Source organism: Oncorhynchus kisutch, linkage group LG16 (genome assembly GCF_002021735.2).
Source record: "Oncorhynchus kisutch isolate 150728-3 linkage group LG16, Okis_V2, whole genome shotgun sequence".
NCBI classification, from domain to species: domain Eukaryota; kingdom Metazoa; phylum Chordata; class Actinopteri; order Salmoniformes; family Salmonidae; genus Oncorhynchus; species Oncorhynchus kisutch.
Window position 1 is genome coordinate 34,565,205 of NC_034189.2, and position 25,364 is coordinate 34,590,568.

A 25,364-nucleotide genomic window follows, 5' to 3' on the forward strand; every position below is an offset into this window, starting at 1 on the left:
AGCTGATTATGCTGTTATCGTTGGCATAACCATAAAAACCTGGCTATGGCTCATAAAAGAGCTATGCTCTGGGACACACTGAGCCCGATCGGGCTGTTAACATCATAAAACAGAGGCAGCACAATATTATTGAGTAAGTGTGTGCACACACACACCCACATACACACAGATACATAGATACAGACACGGAAGTGTCACAGTCTGGCCAGTTGCCAAGAAGTGTGTGTGTGTGGAGAACATTTCCTGTATGATAGACTATGGCATTAGGTAAAATTACTCTCTTTAGGTAAACATCCTTTAGGAGTATGGGGTCCGTAACATTACTGATACACTGTAACTGATCACCTTTAAAGTTATTCCATAGAATAAACCATTTTGACCTGAGGAATGGTTACCACTTAACAATCACTGCTGAAAGTACAAATAACAAGCCTATAATAACCATATAAGAGAGTACGTTAGTGTAAGGGTATTCGGGCAATGTGCAATCAAAGTTTGATGAGGACAAAAGGTAACGCCTCTGAACAAAGTGGTGAATCCATGTGGTGAAATGGTGACGCCATGTTCAAGGTCACATCGACAGATTGTTCACCGAGTCGGCTTGGGGATTCAAACCAGCGACCTTTAGGTTAGTGACCCAACACTCTTAACCACTAATGGTGTAACACCTGTCGCCCAATGGAGTGAGTAACTCCTGAGGCACTGAACACACACACACACACATATCCCTTCTATCCACACACTATCTGTACAGAGGCATTCTTTTGATAAAAGGCATTTTGAACGTTGATATGAACTTACTGGCCTTAGAATATTGAACAGGATGGCATTTAGGGCTCCCGAGTGGTGCAGTGGTCTAAGGCACTGCATCTCAATGCAAGAGGCGTCACTACAGTATCTGGTTTGAATCCAGGCTGTATCACATCTGGATGTGATTACAGCGTCGTCCCGGTTTGGCTGGGGTAGGCTGTCATTGTAAATACGAATTTGTTCTTAACTGACTCGTTAAATAAAGGTCACATTTAAAAAAATGACATGGTATGTTTGCAGTCAGGAGAACAAACCTTTCCTGAAATCTATCTGAACTATGTGAAGGGAATAGAAATAAAATATTTCCATGTTTTTGCCAGGTAAGTCAGCAAACATTTCCTTTGGGAGCTCATTTAAATGGCAGCATCAGCTACAGCAGTGTACAACTATTGTATACTATAACAGCTACTGTATACAACAATAAGAGAGAGTTTGTTGAAATATCATTTGCAATGCGGAAAACTTGCTGACTGCACATACAGTTATATTTTATTATCATAAATATCAGTGCAATAATTTTTAGGTATAAGCAAACGAAAGTGATACTTCCGGGTATAAGACATCGTATTGTAAACGTATTCATTCAGAAAAAGTCATATGAGTCATATGTGAGCAGAGTAAATAGTTGCAGTGAGTTCACATAGACTTTAGTGTAGCCTCTAATTTTCAGTTGTCATTTCCATTTTGTGAAATAACCCTGTGGACTGCAACAGGGAGGGACTACCTGCGCATGTCCAATAAAACATTTACAAAATCTGTTTCCATTGCAAAACGTTTTGCTACATTCTACTAATTACAATACCCTTTAATGTCCATTAATTACGGCGGACAATGGAAATGTCTTCTGCTCCATTCTCAACCCCCCCAGACAGCCACATCACACGTACAGTTGAGATGAGTGTACAAAACATTATGAACATGCTCTTTCCATGACCTAGACTGACCAGGTGAATCCAGGTGAAAGCTATGATTCCTTATTGATGTCACTTGTTAAATCCACTTCAAATCAGTGTAGATGAAGGAGAGGTGACAGGTTAAAGAAGGATTTCTAAGCCTTGAGACAAGTGAGACATGGATTGGGTATGTGTGCCATTCAGAGGGTGAATGGGAAAGACATAAATATTTAAGTGCCTTTGAACTGTGTATGGTAGTAAGTGCCAGGTGCACCGGTTTGGGTGTGTCAAGAACTGCAACGCTACTGGGGTTTTTCACACTTAACAGTTGCCCGTGTGTGTCAAGAGTGGTCCACCACCCAAAGGACATGCAGCCAACTTGACACAACTGTGGAAAGCATTGGAGTCAACATGGGCCAGCTTCCATGTGGGACTCTTTCAACACCTTGTAGAGTCCATGCCCGAATTGAGGCTGCTCCTAGGGCAAAAATATTAGCAAGATGTTCTTAATGTTTTGTACACACAGTGTACATTTTCATTATGTCATTTTCAAAATCTGTAGTAGACAAATTAGTATAAAATCTATAGGTATACCAAATGGATAAGTGATTATCAATTAAGAGCCGTCATATTAAGTAATAGTAAAATGTATTGCAACAAATGAGAAGAGAATATCAAAAGTAAAGTGAGCATTGCATTGTGAAAGGCAATTACTTTATATGAAGATGTATTGTAATGTGAAATATGTATTTCTAGATTAAACATTGATTAAGTTTGGTGAAAAGGTGACTATGATTTTGTGTGTTGTACTTGCCTAAGTACAACACACAAAATCATAGTCACCTTTTTAATCAAACTTAAAACAGATCATCAGAAGCCAGTTGTTTAAAACTCTAAGTACATTTTCAATTGACTAATTGAAAATGTGCTTAGAGTTTTGAAACAACTGGCTTTTGATGATCTATTTGAAGTTTTTTAGTAAGATTTGTGAAAATGTACCACATACGATAAAAAAAAAACGAACATAAGTTTACATTACGTTATATTGCATTGAGGATCCCTACAGGTTCATGAATAAGCACTTTATGTCACATTGCACCACAAGCTTTGCTTTTAAGGAGTTTTTTTATGTCCAAAAACGTAAATCGCAGGCTATTATGATTTAGGGTGGAGGACTTTTGTCTTTAGGGAAATCAAGCCTAAGACGGTTGAATTACAGTCAACACTGGGACTTCCTATAGGACCATCTTTCCATTATTATGGGTTAGTAATGAGAAAGTAAATTATAATTTTTATTCTATATGGTTAATGGTGTTAACCTGCAGTCACATGGGTATATGGTAATAATAGACCTTATTGGTGATTGGGTGCAGAATGGGGGAGGGGGGTAGGTGCGCATGGAGGGAAGAGCTGTAGAACCAGCTATTCACTCGGATTGTATTTTTACATCAAATTTTTGTCCCAAATGGCCCTATGTTGTGCACAAGCTTTTACCCTGGCCTCTAGGACTCTAGTCAAAAGTAGTGCACTATATAGGAAATGGGGTGGCATTTGGGACACAGATCTAAAGCCATTTCTCTGTGAAATGCTATTGGGGCCAGTTGCACGGGAACCTGAACAGAATGGACATCACATAGACACATCATTGAAACCTCTTCCCACATACAGTCCCTTGCGAAAGTATTCGGCCCCCTTGAACTTTGCGACCTTTTGCCACATTTCAGGCTTCAAACATAAAGATATAAAACTGTATTTTTTTTGTGAAGAATCAACAACAAGTGGGACACAATCATGAAGTGGAACGACATTTATTGGATATTTAAAACTTTTTTAACAAACAAAAACTGAAAAATTGGGCGAAAAATTCTCTAGAAACCTAGAGAGGAACCAGGCTATGTGGGGTGGCCAGTCCTCTTCTGGCTGTGCCGGGTGGAGATTATAACAGAACATGGCCAAGATGGTCAAATGTTCATAAATGACCAGCATGGTCGAATAATAATAAGGCAGAACAGTTGAAACTGGAGCAGCAGCACAGTCAGGTGGAAGTTGAAACTGGAGCAGCAGCATGGCCAGGTGGACTGGGGACAGCAAGGAGTCATCATGTCAGGTAGTCCTGGGGCATGGTCCTAGGGCTCAGGTCCTCCGAGAGAGAGAAGGAGAGAATTAGAGAACGCACACTTAGATTCACACAGGACACCGAATAGGACAGGAGTACTCCAGATATAACAAACTGACCCCAGCCCCCCGACACAAACTACTGCAGCATAAATACTGGAGGCTGACACAGGGGGGTCAGGAGACACTGTGGCCCCATCCGAGGACACCCCCGGACAGGGCCCCCTGTATTTTGGTTAGCGCGCCAGGAGGTGCTAAAAGATTAGGTAAGTAGTGGGTAGGCAGGTAAGGTAAGGGGACTCTGACTTTTACTTTCTTTGCTTTGGTTCCGTCCAGCTCCTTTTCCCCACAATACCGTGTTAGGAATTTTTAAAAATCCCTGTAAACGGTCATTTTCTCTGCCTCTGTTGTCCTTCCCCTGCACCTACAATCACATACCTTTTTCACTCCACTGGGAGTTGAGTTGTAGCAGGGTGTTGCGTTCCCTCCGCCAAGAGACATATGTAAGTAATTTTACTGCTGCTCTTTAAATTAGTTAAGGGCACAGGGCGAGACCCAGGTTCAGACACGGGAGGCAGATGGTTTGAGTCTCTGATATGTATTATAATCCAAGGGGCAGGCAAGTAAATAGTTGTGGACAGGCAAAATATCATAAGGTCAGAGTCCAGGAGGTACAGAGTGGCAGGCAGAAGGGTCAGAGTCAAGGCAGGCAAAGGTCAAAACCAGGAGGAAAAGCAGGAACACAGAACAACCTTATGGTTGACTTGGCAAGATGAACTGGCAACTGGAATAAGTACCCAGGGACTAATGGGGAAAACAGGTGACACCTGGAGGTGGGTGGAGATAATGACAAAGACAGGTGAAACAGATCAGGGTGTGACAATTTGTTAGATTAAAAAAAAATATATATATATATATATATTTGTAATATTTTTCTTTTTAAGGGCTTGCAAGTAAGCATTTCACTGTAAGGTCTACCCCTGTTGTATTCGGCGCATGTGACAAATACAATTTGATTTGAAGTATGTGATGCTTGGTGTGTGGATACAGTGTATTTTAGGCTCTGCAATCCAATTTCTCCCACACCTAAAGTTAGTGGTGGCACGTTCCAGGTTGTCTTTTTTGTAGTCATCTCAGTAGATTTCTACATGATATTGATAGGGTTTGTGGGGTGGTAGTTAGTGTGTGCATGTGTGTGTAGTTAGTGTGTGCATGTGTGTGACCTGTTCTTATTATTGTTGTCTTTACCGCCCATGCTTCGTAGTCCAGCAGGCGTCACATGTATGCAGGTACACTACCGGTCAAAAGTTTTAGAACACCTACTCATTCAAGGGTTTTTCTTTATTTTTTACTATTTTCTACATTGTAGAATAATAGTGAAGACATCAAAACTATGAAATAACACATATGGAATCATGTAGTAACCTGGGCTGGACCTGATTGGAGTCTACATGTGGAAAATTCAATTGATTGGACATGATTTGGAAAGGCACACACCTGTCTATATAAGGTCACACAGTTAACAGTGCATGTCAGAGTTAAAAACAAAGCCATGAGGTTGAAGGAATTGTCCTTAGAGCGCAGAGACAGGATTGTGTAGGCATTGAAGGTCCCCAAGAACACAGTGGCCACCATCATTCTTAAATGGAAGAAGTTTGGAACCACCAAGACTCTTCCAAGAGCTGGCTGTCTGGCCAAACTAAGCGAACATGGGAGAAGGGCCTTTGTGAGGGAGCTGACCAAGAACCTGATGGTCACACTGACAGAGCTCCATAGCTCCTCTGTGGAGATGGGAGAACCTTCCAGAAGGACAACCATCTCTGGTGGAGTGCTGCAATCAGGCCTTTATGGTAGAGTGGCCAGACTGTTGGAGTGTGCCCCTGACTATTCTTAAATAAATAAACAAGAAAATTGTGCCGTTATTTTGCTTAATATAAGGAATTTAAAATTATTTATACTTTAACTTTTGATACTTATGTATATTTTTGAAATTACATTTACTTTTGATACATAAGTATATTTTAAACCAAATTATTTACACTTTCACTCAAGTAGTATTTTACTGGGTGACTTTCACTTTGAGTCATTTTCTGTGAAGGTATCTTTACTGTTACTCAAGTATGACAATTGGGTACTTTTTACACCACTGTCTAAAGGACTTTCAAACCAAGAGGAATCAGATTCTCTGGTCTGATGAAACCAAGATTGAACTCTTTGGCCAGATGCCAAGCATCACGTCTGAAGGAAACCTGGCACCATCCCTACGATGAACCAGCATCATGATCTGGGGCTGTTCTTCAGCGGCAGGGACTGGGTGACTAGTCATGATTGAGGGAAAGATGAACGGATAATAGTACAGAGAGACCCTTAATGAAAACCTGCTCCAGAGCAGACTGTGATGAAGGTTCACCTTCCAACAGGACAACAACCCTAAGCACACAGCCAAGAGAATGCAGGAGTGTCTCTGAAAGTCCTTGATTGGCCCAGCCAGAGCCTGGACTTGAAATCCTATCTAACATCTCTGGAAAGACCTGAAAATAGCTGTGCAGCGACGCTTCCCATCCAACCTGACAGAGCTTGAGAGGATCTACCTGACAGAGCTTGAGAGTATGTACATAGGTATGTACATATAGTTAGGGGTAAATTGACTAGGTAACATGAGAGATGAACAGTAGCAGCAGTGTATGTGATGAGTCAAAAGAGTTCAATGCAGATAGTCCGGGTAGTTATTTTGCAGTCTTATGGCTTGGGGGTAGATACGGGCTACCCACTGGGCAAAAACTGGTTTAATAAACACTATTTCAACAAAGAAATAGAAAGACGTGATGATGTCGAATCAACATGGAAAACCTTTTATAAATGTTTTATTTAACTAGGCAAGTCAGTTAAGAACGAATTCTTATTTTATAATGAAGGCCTATCCCAGGCAAACCCAGATGACACTGTGATACAGCCCGGGATAGAACCAGGGTCTGTATTTATTTATTTTTTAATTATTTTTTTATTTCACCTTTATTTAACCAGGTAGGCTAGTTGAGAACAAGTTCTCATTTGCAACTGCGACCTGGCCAAGATAAAGCATAGCAGTGTGAACAGACAACACAGAGTTACACATGGAGTAAACAATTAACAAGTCAATAACACAGTAGAAAAAAAAGGGGAGTCTATATACATTGTGTGCAAAAGGCATGAGGAGGTAGGCGAATAATTACAATTTTGCAGATTAAAACACTGGAGTGATAAATGATCAGATGGTCATGTACAGGTAGAGATATTGGTGTGCAAAAGAGCAGAAAAGTTAATAGATAAAAACAGTATGGGGATGAGGTAGGTAAAAGTGGGTGGGCTATTTACCGATAGACTATGTACAGCTGCAGCGATCGGTTAACTGCTCAGATAGCAGATGTTTGAAGTTGGTGAGGGAGATAAAAGTCTCCAACTTCAGCGATTTTTGCAATTCGTTCCAGTCACAGGCAGCAGAGAACTGGAACGAAAGGCAGCCAAATGAGGTGTTGGCTTTAGGGATGATCAGTGAGATACACCTGCTGGAGCGCGTGCTACGGATGGGTGTTGCCATCGTGACCAGTGAACTGAGATAAGGCGGAGCTTTACCTAGCATGGACTTGTAGATGACCTGGAGCCAGTGGGTCTGGCGACGAATATGTAGCGAGGGCCAGCCGACTAGAGCATACAAGTCGCAGTGGTGGGTGGTATAAGGTGCTTTAGTGACAAAACGGATGGCACTGTGATAAACTGCAACCAGTTTGCTGAGTAGAGTGTTGGAAGCAATTTTGTAGATGACATCGCCGAAGTCGAGGATCGGTAGGATAGTCAGTTTTACTAGGGTAAGTTTGGCGGCGTGAGTGAAGGAGGCTTTGTTGCGGAATAGAAAGCCGATTCTTGATTTGATTTTCGATTGGAGATGTTTGATATGAGTCTGGAAGGAGAGTTTTACAGTCTAGCCAGTGACTGAAGGGGTTAAACCAAGGCCTTATACCTTTTAAACATGTTAATACATTGTAATGATAAACTGTAAGGTCTCCTCTTTAGGAGAAAAAATAATAATTTGTTGCCAGGGAAAGTCACACAAGGAGGACTGGGGAGGCTATATGTTACAGGATGTCTTAGACATTTTGCAGAACCTGGGGAGAGCTATCATATACTGTACTCTGTACCAACTTCTGCCTACAATTGTATTACTAAAAGAGATTTTCAATACTTAAAGAGTCTGTGTTTAATTTCCATTACTAATATATGTTTGATAATTATATAGACTTGATCATCTGTTGAAGAAATTGACCAAAATGACTCCTCTAGCACTGAGATGCAGTGCCTTAGACCGCTGCGCCACTTGGGAGTTTGGGAATTTCATATTTTTTTCACCCAACTGAACCTAAATCCAATGTCATTGTGTCATTTTTGGTTGATTTCACATTAAATTCACGTTAGTTAACAAATTAAATCAAAACTAGACATTGAACTGACATCTGTGCCCAGTGGGCAGTTGATCTGGACATGAATAAATCATCTCTAAGGTCTGCCATGACCAACAAGAGAAAAAAACTCCTCATGCACTTCCCAATTTTGAAAATGCACCCTGTGCATTCTATTATTGCACCTTTCAAGAGTAAATTGAAAGCCTGAAAAGGCAGATGGAAGATGGTGGATGTGTATTCTTTAATGGTCTGGAACTGTTTGGAAAACTCTGATTTAGCAGTGGAGTTAACATGACCAGATGTTGGGAGATGGAGAGAATTTGAAGGACCCTTGAAGGAAGCTTAATTTGATGGGCCAAATTTCACTGTCACTCTGAGGTCGTGGTGTGGTCCTTTTGTGGAGGTCAGTGCTTTTTGACCACATTCGGTCGTGTGGTTGAACCTCCGGTCGAGCCCCAGGGTCAAAAGAAAACCAAGGCAGCTGGGGTTGTGGGGGTTCTATTTGTGTTTCAGTGCTCCTCTCAGCTGGGTGTGTAGGTGTGAGAGCAAAAGAGAATGAGACCGAGAAAGGATTCGGTTATAATTTTTGTGTGTGTGTATATGCAGCAGCAGTAAACAATTATGTTTACCAATTATGCTGATAAAATGATCAGATGAAACTATTTCCCCAACACACTCCACCAGCGGTCATAGAACACGCTCTCTCAAAGAAGACTGAAGGCTCCCTTTCTTCTATTTTCTTATCCATCCTTTCTTTCCTGCTGTAGTTTGAAAAAAATATGTTCAGAAACAGGGCCTGTGAGACTGGAACAGAACAGTAGCTCAGTGGGGGTATAACACTTTGTACTTGATATGATGACAGGCGTTGCATAAGACTCATATCTGCCTGGCTTCTGAGCTCCAGTCATCTAGTACTGCACGTGTGTGTGAGAGAGAGACCCTTTCTGGCTGCCTTATTAAGCCCTGTCCGACACTAACCAGGAAGGAAGTCATTTGCTGAACATGAGCTTCCTATGGTCTCCTTCTAAAAGGGGAAAATGTTTGCAGGCAGCAGGAAAAGGCAACGATACTAAAAAGCCCAAGAATATCCCGATGGGAGTTATGGGGATGCAAATGTACAAGTATCTTCTGAATGGAGAGAGGATATGGTCTCTGTTACGCGTTTTTCGCAGTGGCGTGTTGTTTGTCCCATCAAGCGTACCTAGGAGGGATAGAGCCTCCACAGGGACAATAGAGCAGAGTACTCTGTGCACTACGGTTGAGAACTGGAGCAGTTGGCCTATTGATGTGAGAGTGTTGTGGTGTGAGTGAGAACCCTCTTGACCCTCTCTGGCTGCCCAATTAAGCCCTGAGTCCGACACTAACCAGGAAAGAAGTTATTTGCTGAATTCGTTTTCTATGGCCTCCTAAATAGGATACATTTTTCAAGCAGCAGAAAGAGGCAGAAATACTCAGACGCCTGGAATATCCTGATGGGAAGGAGGGTTCTCTCTTTTCGTTTCAACCCATTACATGAGTTTGTCCATGAGTCCCAAATGCCACCTTATTTCCTACATAGTGCACTACTTTTGACCAGAGTCATATGTAGTACACTACATAGGAAATAGGATGCCATTTGAGACAACAACAAAAAAGTGTTCGTTGGTGACTAATACAATTAAAAATCTCTTTAGAGCATCAATCAGTTTTTATGAAGACATGTTCAATCTGTGCCATCTCAGTATAGTTCACATTTCAATCTTCTCAAGTAAGAAACAGTAGACATACACTAAAAGTGAGCGCACTGTTGAATATATATATACACTATATGTCTCCAGTGACAAAAAAAAGCATAAAAAGTAGGTAGAAAGGTATACAAAGATCAAAATAGTTTCCTTTGTTAAATTTTTTAAAATATAAATCAACACAATGTGTACATTTGGTTACAAACTAAGTTAATGTGTTTCACTATTGAATATGCCATATGGGTAAAAGTGTTGTCAACAAGGCAAAGATAACTAAATATATACTGAAGGTAATTCTCTTTTTAAATATTATAGACTTATTCACAAGTAAATGTGAGGGGGTAAAGTCATACATTACAATCCAAAAACATCTCATTTTCAAAAATATTTTCTTTACATTGTTTATTAATTTCATTGCAACATTACTAAATGTATCTTCACAATCGACATCCTATTTCAGATAAACTCTTATGTACATAATCTACACAAAAAAAGCCTTTGAGGAAATACTTCATAAGTGTAGTACATATTAAATAATACAGTTTGATAAATGTCTCCCCCTCCCACTTAATTTTCAATGGTTGTTTCTACTACATTCAGATGTGTCTCTAGTGTGTTACAATCTAACGAGTTGTGAAAACTGGGTAGTAAAATCATTAGGGCACCAAACATTTACAGTATATGTCCAAGTAGTCTTCCCTTGTTTCAGTCCATTTTCTTCCGTTTGGTGCCTAATGAACAGGACCCTGGCACTATGTACTCCCCGTGCTTACGCCAGCAGTGACTGCGGCAATCCCAATGACCCCAGAATCGTGTGGTTCTACCCCCAAAACTAAATCATTGAGATGTTCTATCATGTAATCAGGTTACAGCTAGGGATTATGGGTAATGTATTGCAAATACAGTAAATGCCTGGGTTAGTTTAGGTTCCGACTACTACTAGGAAGTACACAGACCAACATCTTTGCATTCTTACTACATGAATGTACTTAAAAAAATATTTCATCTCATAACTGGAACTAGTAATAAATGCTCTTAAATAGTATCATATTGCATGAAATTAGAATTAATAAAATACTTTAATAGCAGAAGAATAAATCAGATTGTCTTTGTTGTGCCTTACAAATACAACCACAGTAAAGACCGTAAGGCTTTGGGTTGGTCTTTATGAAGCATTCCAAAATAAATATAACCTAAATATACATACATTACTCAGTATGCGGCCTTGCTCTTTCTGAGGTCGGGATTGGATTATTTTAAATGGTTTGCTAGCGAATGTGTTACTGAAACTATCATGGTGTCTGCTTTTACACAAACAAACTTCGACCCATCCATACTCATGTAAGTAAATAAATAATATATGCGTGCTGTGTGTTGGGGGGGGGGGGGTTGTTGACTAATCTTTTGAGGAGGGTGTAAGTACTGTGCCTTACATGTCCTGTCTTGTGGGTAAACAGACAGGCTACTCACAGTCCACGAGACAAAACCAAAAACGAGAGGGAAAATTCTAAACAAATAAACAGAGCCAGAAATATAGCCTCTAGACACATACAGAGGTCCCCCATATACAGGAGCCTCTGGCCCCATCTCCTTTTTAGTACAGAGTCTCTGGGACAGCACCAGTGTTAGGATTCCCGTCCATGGGCGAGGGAGTTAGTCGTGGTGGGGATGTTTGTTGGGTCACAGCCTTACTTCTCGAGTTCATTTACAGCAGCAGGTTGTCTCGGCCACCCCCAATGTATGACTGTCCATCTCAGAGCATGGATGATGAGGGCTTGGATCGTTCACTGTCCTGTTCAGTCTTGGGGGGTTAAGAATGAAAGAGCGAAAGAGAGAGAAGAGCATGTTAAGTATCATTGCATTACATAGCGCTTTGAGTCAATACAGACTGCAATTAGCTTAGAAATTCTTGGATTTCTTAGAAATATCTTATGTCAGTCAAGCTACCTCAAATTAGTTTTCTTAGTTTCCACTGCTACCACAAACAACTCTTATAGACCAAAAATCCCACAGTTATATCTGACATTTGGAGAGAGATAGATGTAAAACAGACTCCTGTTACCATTCATTCCATCCTCGGAGAGATTACAATGTTGAGCCTGTTTGTGTGTCACAACAACACACTCCGAATTATATAGATGTAGGATCTAAATTTGATCAGTCTTTTGTTGCTGAGAAATTTCCTGCTCAACTATAATCCACATTTCCTGTTACTGTAGGATTATTCTCCTGCTGTAGCTCATATTAAGATCCTATATCTGTAGCTGTTGGGGTAAAAAAAAAAACAGAACAGCAAGTGTGCGTCGTACGGCTCTCGCGCACACACGACTAGAGGGAGTCCAACCACAACTTATTTGATTGTGCCGGGTTCAAAAGTTCTACGCTGTGTTACAAAAAAATATATAGTCTTTTTTTTGGTAAAGCCTTTATTACAGCAAAGTCTAAAATCAGTCGCAATCATTAGTGAATGCAATTTCCAAAATGCATGTTTATTTATTGTTTATGCTAATTATTCAAGAGTCACTTTGCTATTTTATTTTAAATCTAAAGGGTTGATTGCATTTTAAATCATGAATGACTTGTATGCTGTGTGATAACATGAATTAATTAATGATTGATACAGTATATACGCTACCAGTAATGTAAGTATTGAAACATAATACCATAACTTACTTTGGCCTAAGACTAAACAGGATGCACTTAGGCCTACAGCTCGATGGTGGCTATACAAGGTTGCTATAGAAAGGCTCGGACATGCGACTAGACCACAGATCGGTAGTAGTAGCAAAATAAGTCATATCTGTCTTGAGCTGTTCCTCAACTTTTTCCCTACACTCGGCGTAGAGTTTAGGCAGTGCGGTGTGAGAGAAATGTTTGCTGCCAGGGAGCACGTACCTGCGGTCAATTAAATTGATCATCCTCTTGAAACCTTCATTTTCGACTGTACTAATTGGTAGCATGTCTTTAGCAATGCAATGCATAATAGCATTTGTGATGTCTTTGTCTTTTTGATGTTTGCTTGTAGGGCATAAACGCTGTCAGTGTTGACTGCTTCAGGCAAACATCCCTAGATTGGCTGGTGCTTGAGGGGCGTTTATCAATATCGTGTCGGTTTACAACACCCAAATACAGTAGAATAGTGGAACATCACATCACATTTTCGCTCTGGGCCAGGCCAAGTGTGTGTTATGTGTTTTATACTATAACGTTTGACCTCTGTTATACCCTGTGTTGGCAATGACAAAGTATTGAGAAACTTTTGTTATTGACCAAATACTTATTTTCCACCATAATTTGCAAATAAATTCATTGAAAATCCTACAATGTGATTTTCTGGATTTTTTTTCTCATTTCGTCTGTCATAGTTGAAGTGTACCTATGATGAAAATTACAGGCCGCTCTCATCTTTCTAAGTGGGAGAACTTGCACAATTGGTGGCTGACTAAATACTTTTTTGCCCCACTGTGTGTGTGTGTGTGTGTGTGTGTGTGTGTGTGTGTGTGTATATGTATATGTGATTATTTATTTTCTATATGTCCAGCCCTAGTGTTTAGTCATTAACGTATAGTAGTGGGTGGTGCTAGCCTGCCTTGACTGGCGTGCAACGCACTGTCCAGTACTCACCAGTGACTGCTGCTCTTGTGTCTGTGTCCCAAAGAGCACTCTATTCTCTATGTAGTGCACTAAATCAAATTTATTTGTCACATACACATGGTTAGCAGATGTTAATGCGAGTGTAGAGAAATGCTTGTGCTTCTAGTTCTGACAATGAACACTACTTGTGACAGGGCCAATTGCACTCTGTCAAAAAGTAGTGTATCATATCAGGGTGCAATTTGGGACAGAGCCACGTGTGCTACATGCTTGTGGTCCATCGGTAATGAGGTGGAGGTAGTGGGGGTGGAGGAGGGGACAAAGGTGGGGGTTGAGGGGGAGATAGTGGTGCATGGCAGGTGCATTATCCCCCTTTCCTCCCGGATGCAGAGCCATCTGCCATCACTCAAGAAGAGTTTGCAGTTTTCACCGAACGCAGCTCATAGGAGCACTCACTCTCCTCTCAAGGAGGCCCAAGTGTGTGTCCACACGTGTGTGTGTGTCCGCACACAAAAACACTCTGGGTGTTTACCCTCTTTGCTGCCAGCCATTAGGGCAAAACACCTGACGTCAAATCACAGAGAGTGATGTCAAATGAGAGAGAGGGGGATTGAAAAACAAGACAGACCTGATCAGATAAAAGGCTATTAGTCTCCAGAGAGGAAGAGACATCCCTAAACCTCTGCCTGCCACTTCTACTAATCTCTGAACACCTTGTTCACCTAGGATGAGCACCCAGGTCATGGGGTTAGCTCACATTAGCACACTCTCAGGTCATTGTGATAGGATTTACATTACCTCTGTATACTAATGTATGCTAAACAGAGTTGGTGCCCACGTGCCCTGGCCTGCTGATAAGGTAGAAATTAAACAAACACAGTGACTGTTCTGTGACCTCTCTATTTATGCAACCAACTGTCATCTGGATAATCATGCAAAATATCTATCCATCACCGCCGAGGCCCAAGTCCTTTGACTGATTGACAGTGACGGAGAGGGAAGTTCGGGAGTCTGTTTGAGGGGCGCCGTTTATCCGAAAACAACCCTGTGTTGGCATTCCAGGCAGACGCACATGGTGTCGGAGGCTCTAAATACATGGGATGGCTGAGTTGGTACTTTGTACCTAGCAAAACTGCCATGTTTCTCTCCCTCTCATTCAATGTGTGGCTTTGAAGTTAAAGATAGACACCGTATTAGGCCTCTGACTAGCAAGAAGTCACCGAAGATATGTGGACACCTGCTCGTCGAACATCTCATTCCAAGATCATGGGCAATATTATGGAGTTGGTTCCCCTTTTGTTGCTAGAACAGCCTCCACTCTTCTGGGAAGGCTTTCCACTAGATGTTGGAACATTGTTGAGTGGACTTTCTTCCATTCAGCCGCAAGAGCATTAGTGAGGTCGGGCACTGATGTTGGGAAATTAGGCCTGGCTCACAGTCGGCGTTCCAATTCATCCCAAAACGTGTTCGATGGGGTTGTGCAGGGCAGTCAAGTTCTTCCACAAGTTATTTTTCCACATTTTGTTGTGTTATAGCATACATTTAAAATGGATTCAATTGAGATTTTGGGTCACAGGCCTATACCCAATAATGTCAAAATATAATTGTTTTTGGACATTTCTACAAATTAATAAAAGCTGAAATGTCTTGAGTCAATAAGTATTCATCCTCTTTGTTTCGTCAAAATGTGCATAAGAAGTCACATAAGTTGCATGGACTGTGAAATAAGTGTTTAACATGATTTTTGAATCTCCACACATACAGATAATTGTAAGGCCCCTCAGTCGAGCAGTGAATTTCAAGAACGCCTGCACAGAATACAAATATTTCAAAGCAGGTGAGTATTTATGAATGAATAACGTGAAAAGTGTTATTACAGTAGATAGTACAGTACCAGTCGAAAGTTTGGACACACCTACTCATTCAACTGTTTGTCTTTATTTGTACTATTTTACACATTGTAGAATACTAGTGAGGACATCAAAACTATAAAATAACACATGAATTCATGTAGTAACCAATATATTTGTTACGATTAACTATGAATGGTGGGTGGAATCAGGCGCAGAGAGCAGGGTTCTGTCGTTTATCAAAATTTATTCACCGGTGCAACCAAAATGATGACGCCAACACACAAGGCGTATAAGTTGCCAGTCCAAAAACAACAGGACAAAATAGACCGGATAAATAAAGAACACGAAAAGCAATACACCATCAAACACAGAGTAACAATTAACAAGCCCGCACAAAATACCCAGCAGGCCTAGTGCCCTTAAATACCCTACAAACAAACCCTAATACCAAACAGGTGTACCCAATAAACCAATAACAAACACAAACGGAAAAAGAATCGATGGCAGCTAATAGGCCGGTGACGACGACCGCCGAGCCCCGCCCGAACAGGAAGAGCACCCTCTTCAGCGAGGTTCGTGACAATATTTTACATTTGAGATTCTTCAAAGTAGCCACCCTATGCCTTGATGACAGCTTTGCACACTCTTGGCATTCTCTCAACCAGCTTCATGAGGTAGTCACCTGGAATGCATTTCAATTAAAACATGTGCCTTGTTAAAAGTTCATTTTGTGGAATTTCTTTCTTTCTAAATGCATTTCAGCCAATTAGTTGTGTTGTGATAAGGTAGGAGGGTATACAGAAGATTGCCCTATTTGGTAAAAGACCAAGTCCATATAATGACAAGAACAGCTCAAATAAGCAGAGAGAAACGACAGTCCATCATTACTTTAAGACATGAAGGTCAGTCAATACGGAAAATTAAGAACTTTGAAAGTTTCTTCAAGTGCAGTCGCAAAAACCATCAAGCGCTATAATGAAACTGGCTCTCATGAGGACCGCCACAGGAAAGGACGACCCAGAGTTACCTCTGCTGCAGAGGATACATTCATTAGAGTTAACTGCACCTCAGATTACAGCCCAAATAAATGCTTCAGAGTTCAAGTAACAGACACATCAACATCAACTGTTCAGAGGAGATTACGTGAATCAGGCCTTCATGGTTGAATTGCTGCAAAGAAACCAATACTAAAGGATACCAATAAGAAGAAGGGACTTGCTGGGATCAAGAAACACGAGCAATGGACATTAGACCGATGGAAATCTGTCCTTTGGTCTGATAAGTTCATATTTGCGATTTTTGGTTCCAACCACTGTGTCTTTGTGAGATGCAGAGTAGGTGAATGGATGATCTCCGCATGTGTGGTTCTGAAGAAGGTTAAACCAAGGCCTTATACCGTTTAAAGGGTTAATAAATTATGTTACGATAAACTGTAAGGTCTCCTTTTCAGGAGACTTCTGTGTGTGTGTTAAAACCTGTTTTGAGTGTTGTGACCTTCAGACACTATCAGAAGGCGTCTACATTCAGACTCCTCCTGTCTGGATCCCACCGTGGTTATCTGGTTTCCCCGAGAACACAAAGCTGCCATAGACCTGATGAAACCAATCACCTGTCAGAAGATGCTTACACTCGTTCACATTGTTATGACTCCATACTTGTGGTGAAACACCACGTGACACGTGACTGGGTACTACCATAAGCTTCATAAAAATGTAGCTTGTGAAATTAAGAACGCAATGTTCTTTATCTCCTAATGTATTGCACAAGTTGACTGCAGGTATTTACTTCAAAAGTAGCTACAAATATTCACATTTCTTTTTTTTTTTTATTCCAAGAAATTGTTTAAACAGTATTGACGGTAATGAAAAACCATCCTGTGGCTATTTACAAATACCCTGGTATATGGTATACCACCCAAGCCTAAAGGTGATGCCATTGTGCAATGTATTAAACATGTAATGGAATGATAATTGCTATAAAAACGTGCTTCTCAATAGGATATCAATGTAAGTTTAATGTAAACAAACCATTATATCGACATGAATCTATATTGACATTATTTAAACCCTTCGTTCTTCACTGTCCATGTATACACCTCGCCTGCGCACTGTGTGTAACATCAGTGTGTAATTCGATCAACCATATTCGCTCATGTGTCTTTTCTAATATAATTAGTATGACACAGAGAATAAACACTTCTCACTTGTTTTATAAAATGGCTGGTGCCCAAAATCAATTTTGTCCTGCAGTGTCATGCTGCCTACGTACCCACCCACCACTTGTTTACTTCAGTGGTTTCAAAAGTCCAACATTCGTCACGCAGCAGGTTCGTTTTGAATACATGTACCACCTACGCATCTTCGGTGGTAAACATTAGAAATTCAAGGCCGCCACAGCAAATAATCTCAACGTGTCCATTTCGAAAGATGTGTTTTTCATTATCTCGTCTATCACAATACACTTGGCAGAATAGCAAGCTGAACAGTAGTAGGAGGGGGCCTATGCTGTACTAACTGAAATAACATTCATTTTTAATTATCTCATTGCCAGTCCTTCATTCAGGTTTTCCTCTCATGCAATATAAATCCCCTTTTTGTTGTTGACAGTGACAGCACCCTCCAGTATAAATGAGTGAAGCCATAAACTAAAATGTCCATGATCACCATAGAGTTGGACACATTTTTCACCCCAAACATACCATCAAAGTCTAATAGTCTCTAAGGCAGTCAGTCAACAAGCATGTAAATTATTTTCTCCCATTTCTAAAAATGTGTTGATTTAATTATCATCATGTTTCTTCATATAAAGTATGGACAAAGTTGTTTTCAGTAACATTGCCTTAAGTATATGACCACTGCAGACCTCTAAACCTACCTTTACAAACTCTGACCAGCCATGAAATGGGCAGTTAAAACACACACACAAACAGGAGCATCACTCACCTTTGACAGTGGTTGCCGCCTCCTTGAACCCCAAACAGACGTACGGCGTGACGTGTAATCCATGGAGGGCTCCCTTGCAGCTGGTGGCCGACTTAAAGCTGACCGTGGGCAGGTCTTCGCAACAAGGTCCCTCCAGGTCCCTGTCCCGGTTCTCCATTAGGTTCAGGGCAATATAGTTCAGTCCATTCTGGAAGCCTGCAGAGGTCTCTCTACTCATGGGGCTGTCACACTCCTCGTCTGAGCCCTCGCTGCTCCGCATCGACAGGTTCTCCACCGAGCTATGGCGTTTGGCATTCCCATGGGCGAACGAGGGGAACACAGGGGTGACGGTAGCCGTAGAGGAGAAGGTTTCGGAGCTGTGCCGCCTGCGCCCATTGGGGTCGGCCCGGATCACCTTAGCGGCCCTGTCAGGATCCACGGGGTTGACGGCGCCAAGGAGGAACACCCCAATGCCGACAGGGAGGCCCTGCTCACCCAGGGATAGCCTCTTCTCTCTGGCACTGGGGCTGAAGATAATAAACAGAGTTAATATGTATTACAGTACATGGTCTATTACAAAACATCCATAGATAGATGTGATATAGAAAATATTTTATACTTATCATGAACTCAATCCACTTGAACTTAATACACTTAAACACAACATAAAGTGCCTGCCGTGCCAGGGGAATCTTAATCCTATTCATAGTTTGAGATGCTTTTCTATAACTAGACATATAACTTTGCTGAATAATGTATTTATAACTGACATTAGAGTGAGAGAGTACTAGAGTACTGAGTGTACCTTGCTGAGGTCTGAGGGACGAACTGGGGAGGCATGTTGGCCATTCCAAGTCCAAATGTCATCTCGGTGTACTCATCCTTGCCTCTCTGGGGGCACTTGGATTCCCTCTTCGATCGGAGATGGTACACTGCCTCCCCATCCAGACAAGGGCACAGGGATGACTCAGGGACCGTGTCCAACCGTCCAGCAGGGGTGTCTCTGGCCTTAGGTGAGTGCGAGACGATGTGGTGCAGGTTCACGTAGTCGGAGAGAGGGGACCTCGGCTGGCCGCCGATGGAGCACAGAGACAACTCCTGGCTCTCATTGGATGCTGACGGCGAGGAGTACTTGGTGCTCTCACTGAAGTCTATGTTGATATACTCGCCCGGGCTCCTGGGTTCCTGTGGCAAGAGGTGCTCGTTCATGCTAGGCAGGATCCTAAAGCTGTCGAGAGACAGCCGGTTGGGTCGCCCCATCCTCCCCCGGTGGGACGTCAGGCTCTCAGTCCCCCGGCTCTGTCTGAAGGTCGAGGGCACAGAGGAGTTGAGCGTGGCCGCATTGGTCATCACTGAGAAGTAGTCATCTGACTCCCCACCTAGCGACTGATGGCCTTGAGGGCTCATCAGGACGTACTGGTCGTCAGTGTTCCCCACCTCCTTGGAAGTCTCGTGGAGTTTGGTAGGGCGTGGCAGGGAGTCGGCAGAGTAGATGGAAGGCTCACCACCCGGAAGCTGCTCCAGGAAGTAGTCTGGGGGGGTCTGCGAGGTGGTGTAAGCAGCGTTGCTAGGGGACATGTTCATGTAGGTTGAGCGGCTGTCAGGGCCTTCATTGGACGACTTGGAGCTGCACGACATCCTCATGTAGCCACTGTCCTCCAAGGAGCCTCCGCTGCTGGGTGAGTTGGTCCGGTAGCCACCCCCGTCCTAGTGGATTTGGGCCCAGGGATTGATGATCTGCTTGGGAGCCGAGACACACATGGGGCTCATGGGCATGTAAGCGTCTGCCTTGCTGTTGTTTCTGTTGGATTCGGGGTAGGACACCTTTGGGGAGGCAGAGATGGAGCTGTTTCTAGAGTGGTGCTCACTGTTGGTGTGGTGGGCAGCCCACAATAGGGTGTACTCATCCAACGAGGCAGACGACAGCTGGGCGGGCACCCTCTGTTGGCGTGGTGTGATGAGAGAGTATGTCCTCTTCCTGTACGCCTTCTCCAATGTCAGGCCCTCCTCCTGGCACGCCCGCTGTTGGTCATTCGTCCTGTCCATAATCATGTAGCCACACAGGTCGTTGGCCTCCCAGGAGGGGGGAGCGCTGGAGAGGAAGTCGTGGGTGTCACTCCTGGTGAGGGGTAGGAGCCTGGAGGTGTCGCCTGGGCTGGAGCTGTACTCGTCGCATAGCATGAAGCTTGCGTCACTGAGGGAACCTGAGATGGAGGCACTGCAGCTGAAGGGGCGGTGGACCGCATCAGGGGTGGGGAGGGTCCCACTCATGGGAGAGAGGCAGATGGAACTGCAACCCGGGGGGGGGGGGGGGGGAGTTGGAGACAGGCAAGGAGCGGCTGTGCTGGAGGCTGGACTCCAGTATCTGGCAGATGCGCCCGCTGGAGAGTGTATTTGACCGGCTCAGGGGGATCCGGTTGGAGAGGGGACTGGTGGGACTCCCGCTCATAGATATTGACATAGACACTGGCCAGACCATGCTGCCATCCCCCCCATTAGCAGTCCTTATCCGACAGGATGTGAACTTGCTCATTGGGGATGTGGCCACTATGCTGTTTGTTCTCGACCTCCTCAATAACCCTGTCTGACTTGGGGGAAGATTGTTCAAGTTGCGTCTTGTGGGCACTGAAATGGGGTTGGTTCTAGCCGACTGACTCTTACTGCGAGGTCTGAATTCGGACAGCTCTTTCATGGCTTTCATTGCCTCCAGGATGGTTTCGTGGATGTTTTGCGCAACCACCGAGTCGTCAGCCTGCATCCAGAACTCACCTGGGCCTGTGACAGCCGACCTACCAACCTCGATGAAGAAAAAGCTGTCAGAGTGGCCACATCTCCGGATATTCATGAGCTGTAAACTGACAGCCGCAACCTCCGAGTTCAGTTTCACAAAGCTGATAGTCCGACTGGATAAACACAGCCTAAACACCCCTATTAAATGTTTTGTTTGACCCAGTCCTCTGGATTTCAAATTAACTTGCCATACCTCCTTGTAAAAGGCAGTGGTTGGCGTGATCATACCGTAATTCGCCTCCTCGAAACTGAAAAGAGAGGTGGAATTAGACGCGGGGCTGTCATAGACTTTCCCCTCTTCGATCATATCCGACAACACTCGAAACCAGCTCTCCTGCTCCTGCTCGTTTTCGGCTGCCACTGCTAAGTATTCGTCCTTGGTGTAAAAGGCGATGAGGTGTTTGTGCTTAGAGTCAGCTCGCTTGTTTATGCAAAGACATGAGTCCAGCAGTATCACCCTTTTAGCAGCCGACTTATTTTTCCACTTCTTCTCGCTCTCGTAGTATTCCAGCCGGGCAGGAAAGCTCTCGCTGGGTTCTCGCAACACGAAAAAACGTCTGTGTCCATGCTTCTGTTTCTTTAGATATCCACATTTCTTAATGTTATTACTGTTATTGGTCACATTAGACAACATCTGTCCTCCACTCGTTGGAGGACTCGCCATTCTAATGCGCACGCTTCAATTATTTTAAAGAAGTTGTTTGTGCTGTTTTCCAAAGTACCGAAAAAACGAATGTAAATCCGCTTTACTTATTCCATTACCCGAGACAGGTATTTCCTCCCGCTGTCTGCAACAGTTAAGCACCAAATAACACCACCGTGAATGCGCTGCAGAGAAAAACAACATGTGACGTTATTACATCCAGTTCTGGCTTGTAATAAAAAGTAGAAGAAAACTGCAGTCATAAAAGGCGGCGCAAATTTGGAAAGGCGTGCCTGTCAATCTAGCCAATTCTGCCCAACTCATTGGTGGAATTAACGAACAGCTGGTAAACGGGACCCGACTCACAGCAGCCATAGCCATCCCTTCTGTTCTTTTAAACCCGACTCTTATATTACCCGTTTTTCCTTTCCATGTACATATAGTACAGCAGACATCACTGTAACGTAGGGTAAATGTATCAAAATAGCCAATTAACGCCTCCTTCCGCTACATTGTAACGATGTAATAACCGAGTAAGTGTCCAAATGCAGGCGTTCTACATAGCAGAAATAGGCTAGATGTTGCCTCTTACATTGCACACAATCATTTTGGCAGAGACGCGCATAGCCTTCAGCATCGGTGCATAATATAGAGGATTACATTTTTTAAATATTTTTTTGCTGTGGAAATACAATAGGCCTACCCTGTATAATGTGGTAAACTGTGCATGTTTATTCTTTATCAAATGCACAATATGTAGCTGAGCACTATTCGCATTGTTGTGAGACTGCAGTGCATGTCATGGAGCGTCGCAATCGCTAAATAAGCATCGCCCTACTTTTAAATAACCGTGCGTAATGATATATTTTGCGCGCTTGGGTATCCCTCTCCCTGTCCAGCAGAGAACTGCGTATACGACCTCTATATTCTTTCTACTTTCTACTCATGGTTCATCAACAAGCCTGCCATTTAAAGCGTTTGATCTCCCAGATGGAACTGTGATAATTGTGTTTCCATGCACATTGATAGTTTTTCAACAAAATAATTTTAATCGCTTTTCATACTGTGGGAATCACGTTTAGGTTGGAGGGTGGCTATTTACATCGTGATGGTGATGACATGGATGAGATGTGTTTTTGGGGGTTCTATTTACTTACGCTTCTATTGCGCGTAAACGCCTGAAATGCTCCCACCGTCTGGCTATTTTTGATATAACTTTATTTCTCGCGTGAAAAATAGTAATAGTCTCACCAGACACTTCCAGTCTGGGGATGTTACATACAGGCCTACTGGAGCAACTCGACTAGATATAATACCATTTATTTCATTTCATGTACTTAATCGACCCCTTAGCCCTATTCTGTTTTCTCTAAAATACAAATCTGCATGCACAGTTGACCTCTCAGCTAATACAACATTCTCAGTCATGGATAAATGATGCCCCCTACTCCCATTTGGTGTGTAGGCTATGCGTCATCAACACACTTGTTATTCATTGTGCTGTAAAAACAAGTGCTTAATATAGGCTAGCCTAAGCTCATGGTCCCTGCATAGAAAAACACCTCTGTTTGTAAAGCTACTGCTTTATTTATTTGTCTTATGGTGCATTTCCATACAGAATTTACCCCAGTGTTTTACACAAAAGGCTCAGACTTTTCTGTTTCCATCTATGTGGGCTGGCATTCGTATCTCACTGGGCCATGGCTCTAGGGGACCTGCTCTCACTTGGGGCCACTGGTACTTTTCAGCTGTCCTTTACATAACAATGGCTAACTGTGAAGTTCAACATGTTCTCACAAAGCAACTGTTTGCATTATGCAGAGGTTGTTGATTCTGCTCCTCATTGCTGGGTTGGCAGGGTAGCCTAGTGGTTAGAGTGTTGGACTAGTAACCGGAAGGTTGCTAGCTCAAATCCCTGAGCTGACAAGGTACACGTTGAAAATAAGAATTTGTTCTTAACTGACTTGCCTAGTTAAATAAAGATAAAATAAATAGCCTAAAGGCTGGCAGATGATGATATTGAGTGGTTTCTTCTTACATTCCAAAGGGAGTGCATGCAGCCGGCTATGCATTCGTACCCCCGTGGACTGGATTGGACATTAAACAGTCTCCATTCAGGCTGCAAAGGTGTTGATTTCCTCCTTAACTAAATTGTATGGTGAGAACGTGAGAAAATAAATGGGGAAAATATGCATACTTTCTTTATGAAACACCATTTTCCACACCCATGCTAGAGTGGCTAATGCCTAGGAATGCTAGTCTCGGATGTTCCGTATAGCATTCAGCCAATCAGGTTGAAGCAGCGCCCCTGGCTGAACACAGGGCGCAACATCAGGAAGTAGCATTAGCCACTCTGGCCTTGGGCTATGCTCTTCACAAGTCTACACTGTCAGCCATAGCTATGGAAACCCAATTTTCCCTAGTATAACATAAGGGTGTAAACACTAGAGTATCACTGGTGTTACAGTCGAAAAGCAGCATTAGTGTCTTTACAATAAGCAGAGGAGCGAATATCTGCCAACTCTTGGATCATCCAGCCAATTGTGGGCCACGATGCTAAATACTACCTACATTTGATTTGTCTTGTCCTGCTCTCTGAACTTTAATGTCACAGCCTCCCTCCACCCCCAACCCTCTAACAGTCATATGAAACCCCACTCAACACCCCATTTAACCCCCCTGTCCTCCAGGCTCAGCTGCCCTGATTGGATCATAAGCTTTCAAAACACACACGTCAGAACAGATTAAATACAATCCCCAGGGGTGTCTAATAAGTGTTGTTCTCTGGTGTTATTGTTTATGGCATTGTGTTTGTGATCCTTGTGACGTTTGACCATTGCCTATTTTTCTGTTTTTGATTAAAGTGTTGATTCAGAGGTTTAAGCTTGACCACAACATGTGTTCTTGGTACTAACCACCACCTCTTATCAGACAAAAAAACATAGTTTACTGAGGAGAGGGCTTTATAGCTACGATACTGGTAATCACCAAGAGAAACCTGGCCTGGCTTGGCCTTTCTGAGACAAACAGAAAACACACTTTTGTGTCATTGTTTTTGGTGGGAATTGTTGTTGTTATTATTAACATTAACATTATTAACCATTAACAGTGACTTAAACCATTTGTAATGGTTATTTAGGAAATTGTTAAAATCCACAAACTGAAAAAGTCAATCTTGGGCACAGCGGTCTAAGGCACTGCAGTGCTTGAGGCGTCACTACAGATCCGGGTTCGATGAGGCGACGAACAATTGGCCCAGCATCGTCCGGGTTAGGGGAGGGTTTGGCCGGCCGGGATGTCCTTGTCCCATCGCGCTTTAGCGACTCCTGTGGCGGGCCGGGCGCATTCACTCTGACACAGTTGCCAGTTGAAACATTGGTGCAGCTGGCTTCCAGGTTAGGTGAGCAGTGTGTCAAGAAGCAGTGTGGCTTGGCGGGGCCGTGGCGCATTGGCTCTCGACCTTTGCCTCTCCTGAGCCCTTACAGGAGTTGCAGCGGATGAGACAAGACTGTAATTACCAATTTGGGAGAAAAAGGGGTAAAAAAGTAAATGCTGACTCACAGCAAGCTGTAAATACATACATGT

General features: G+C 42.9%; 1 pseudogene; it reads right to left on the minus strand.

Moving 5' to 3' along the window:
* Positions 1-9,922: 9,922 nt before the first annotated feature.
* On the minus strand, positions 9,923-22,236 carry LOC109906276 (insulin receptor substrate 2-like; annotated as a pseudogene).
* Positions 22,237-25,364: the final 3,128 nt, after the last annotated feature.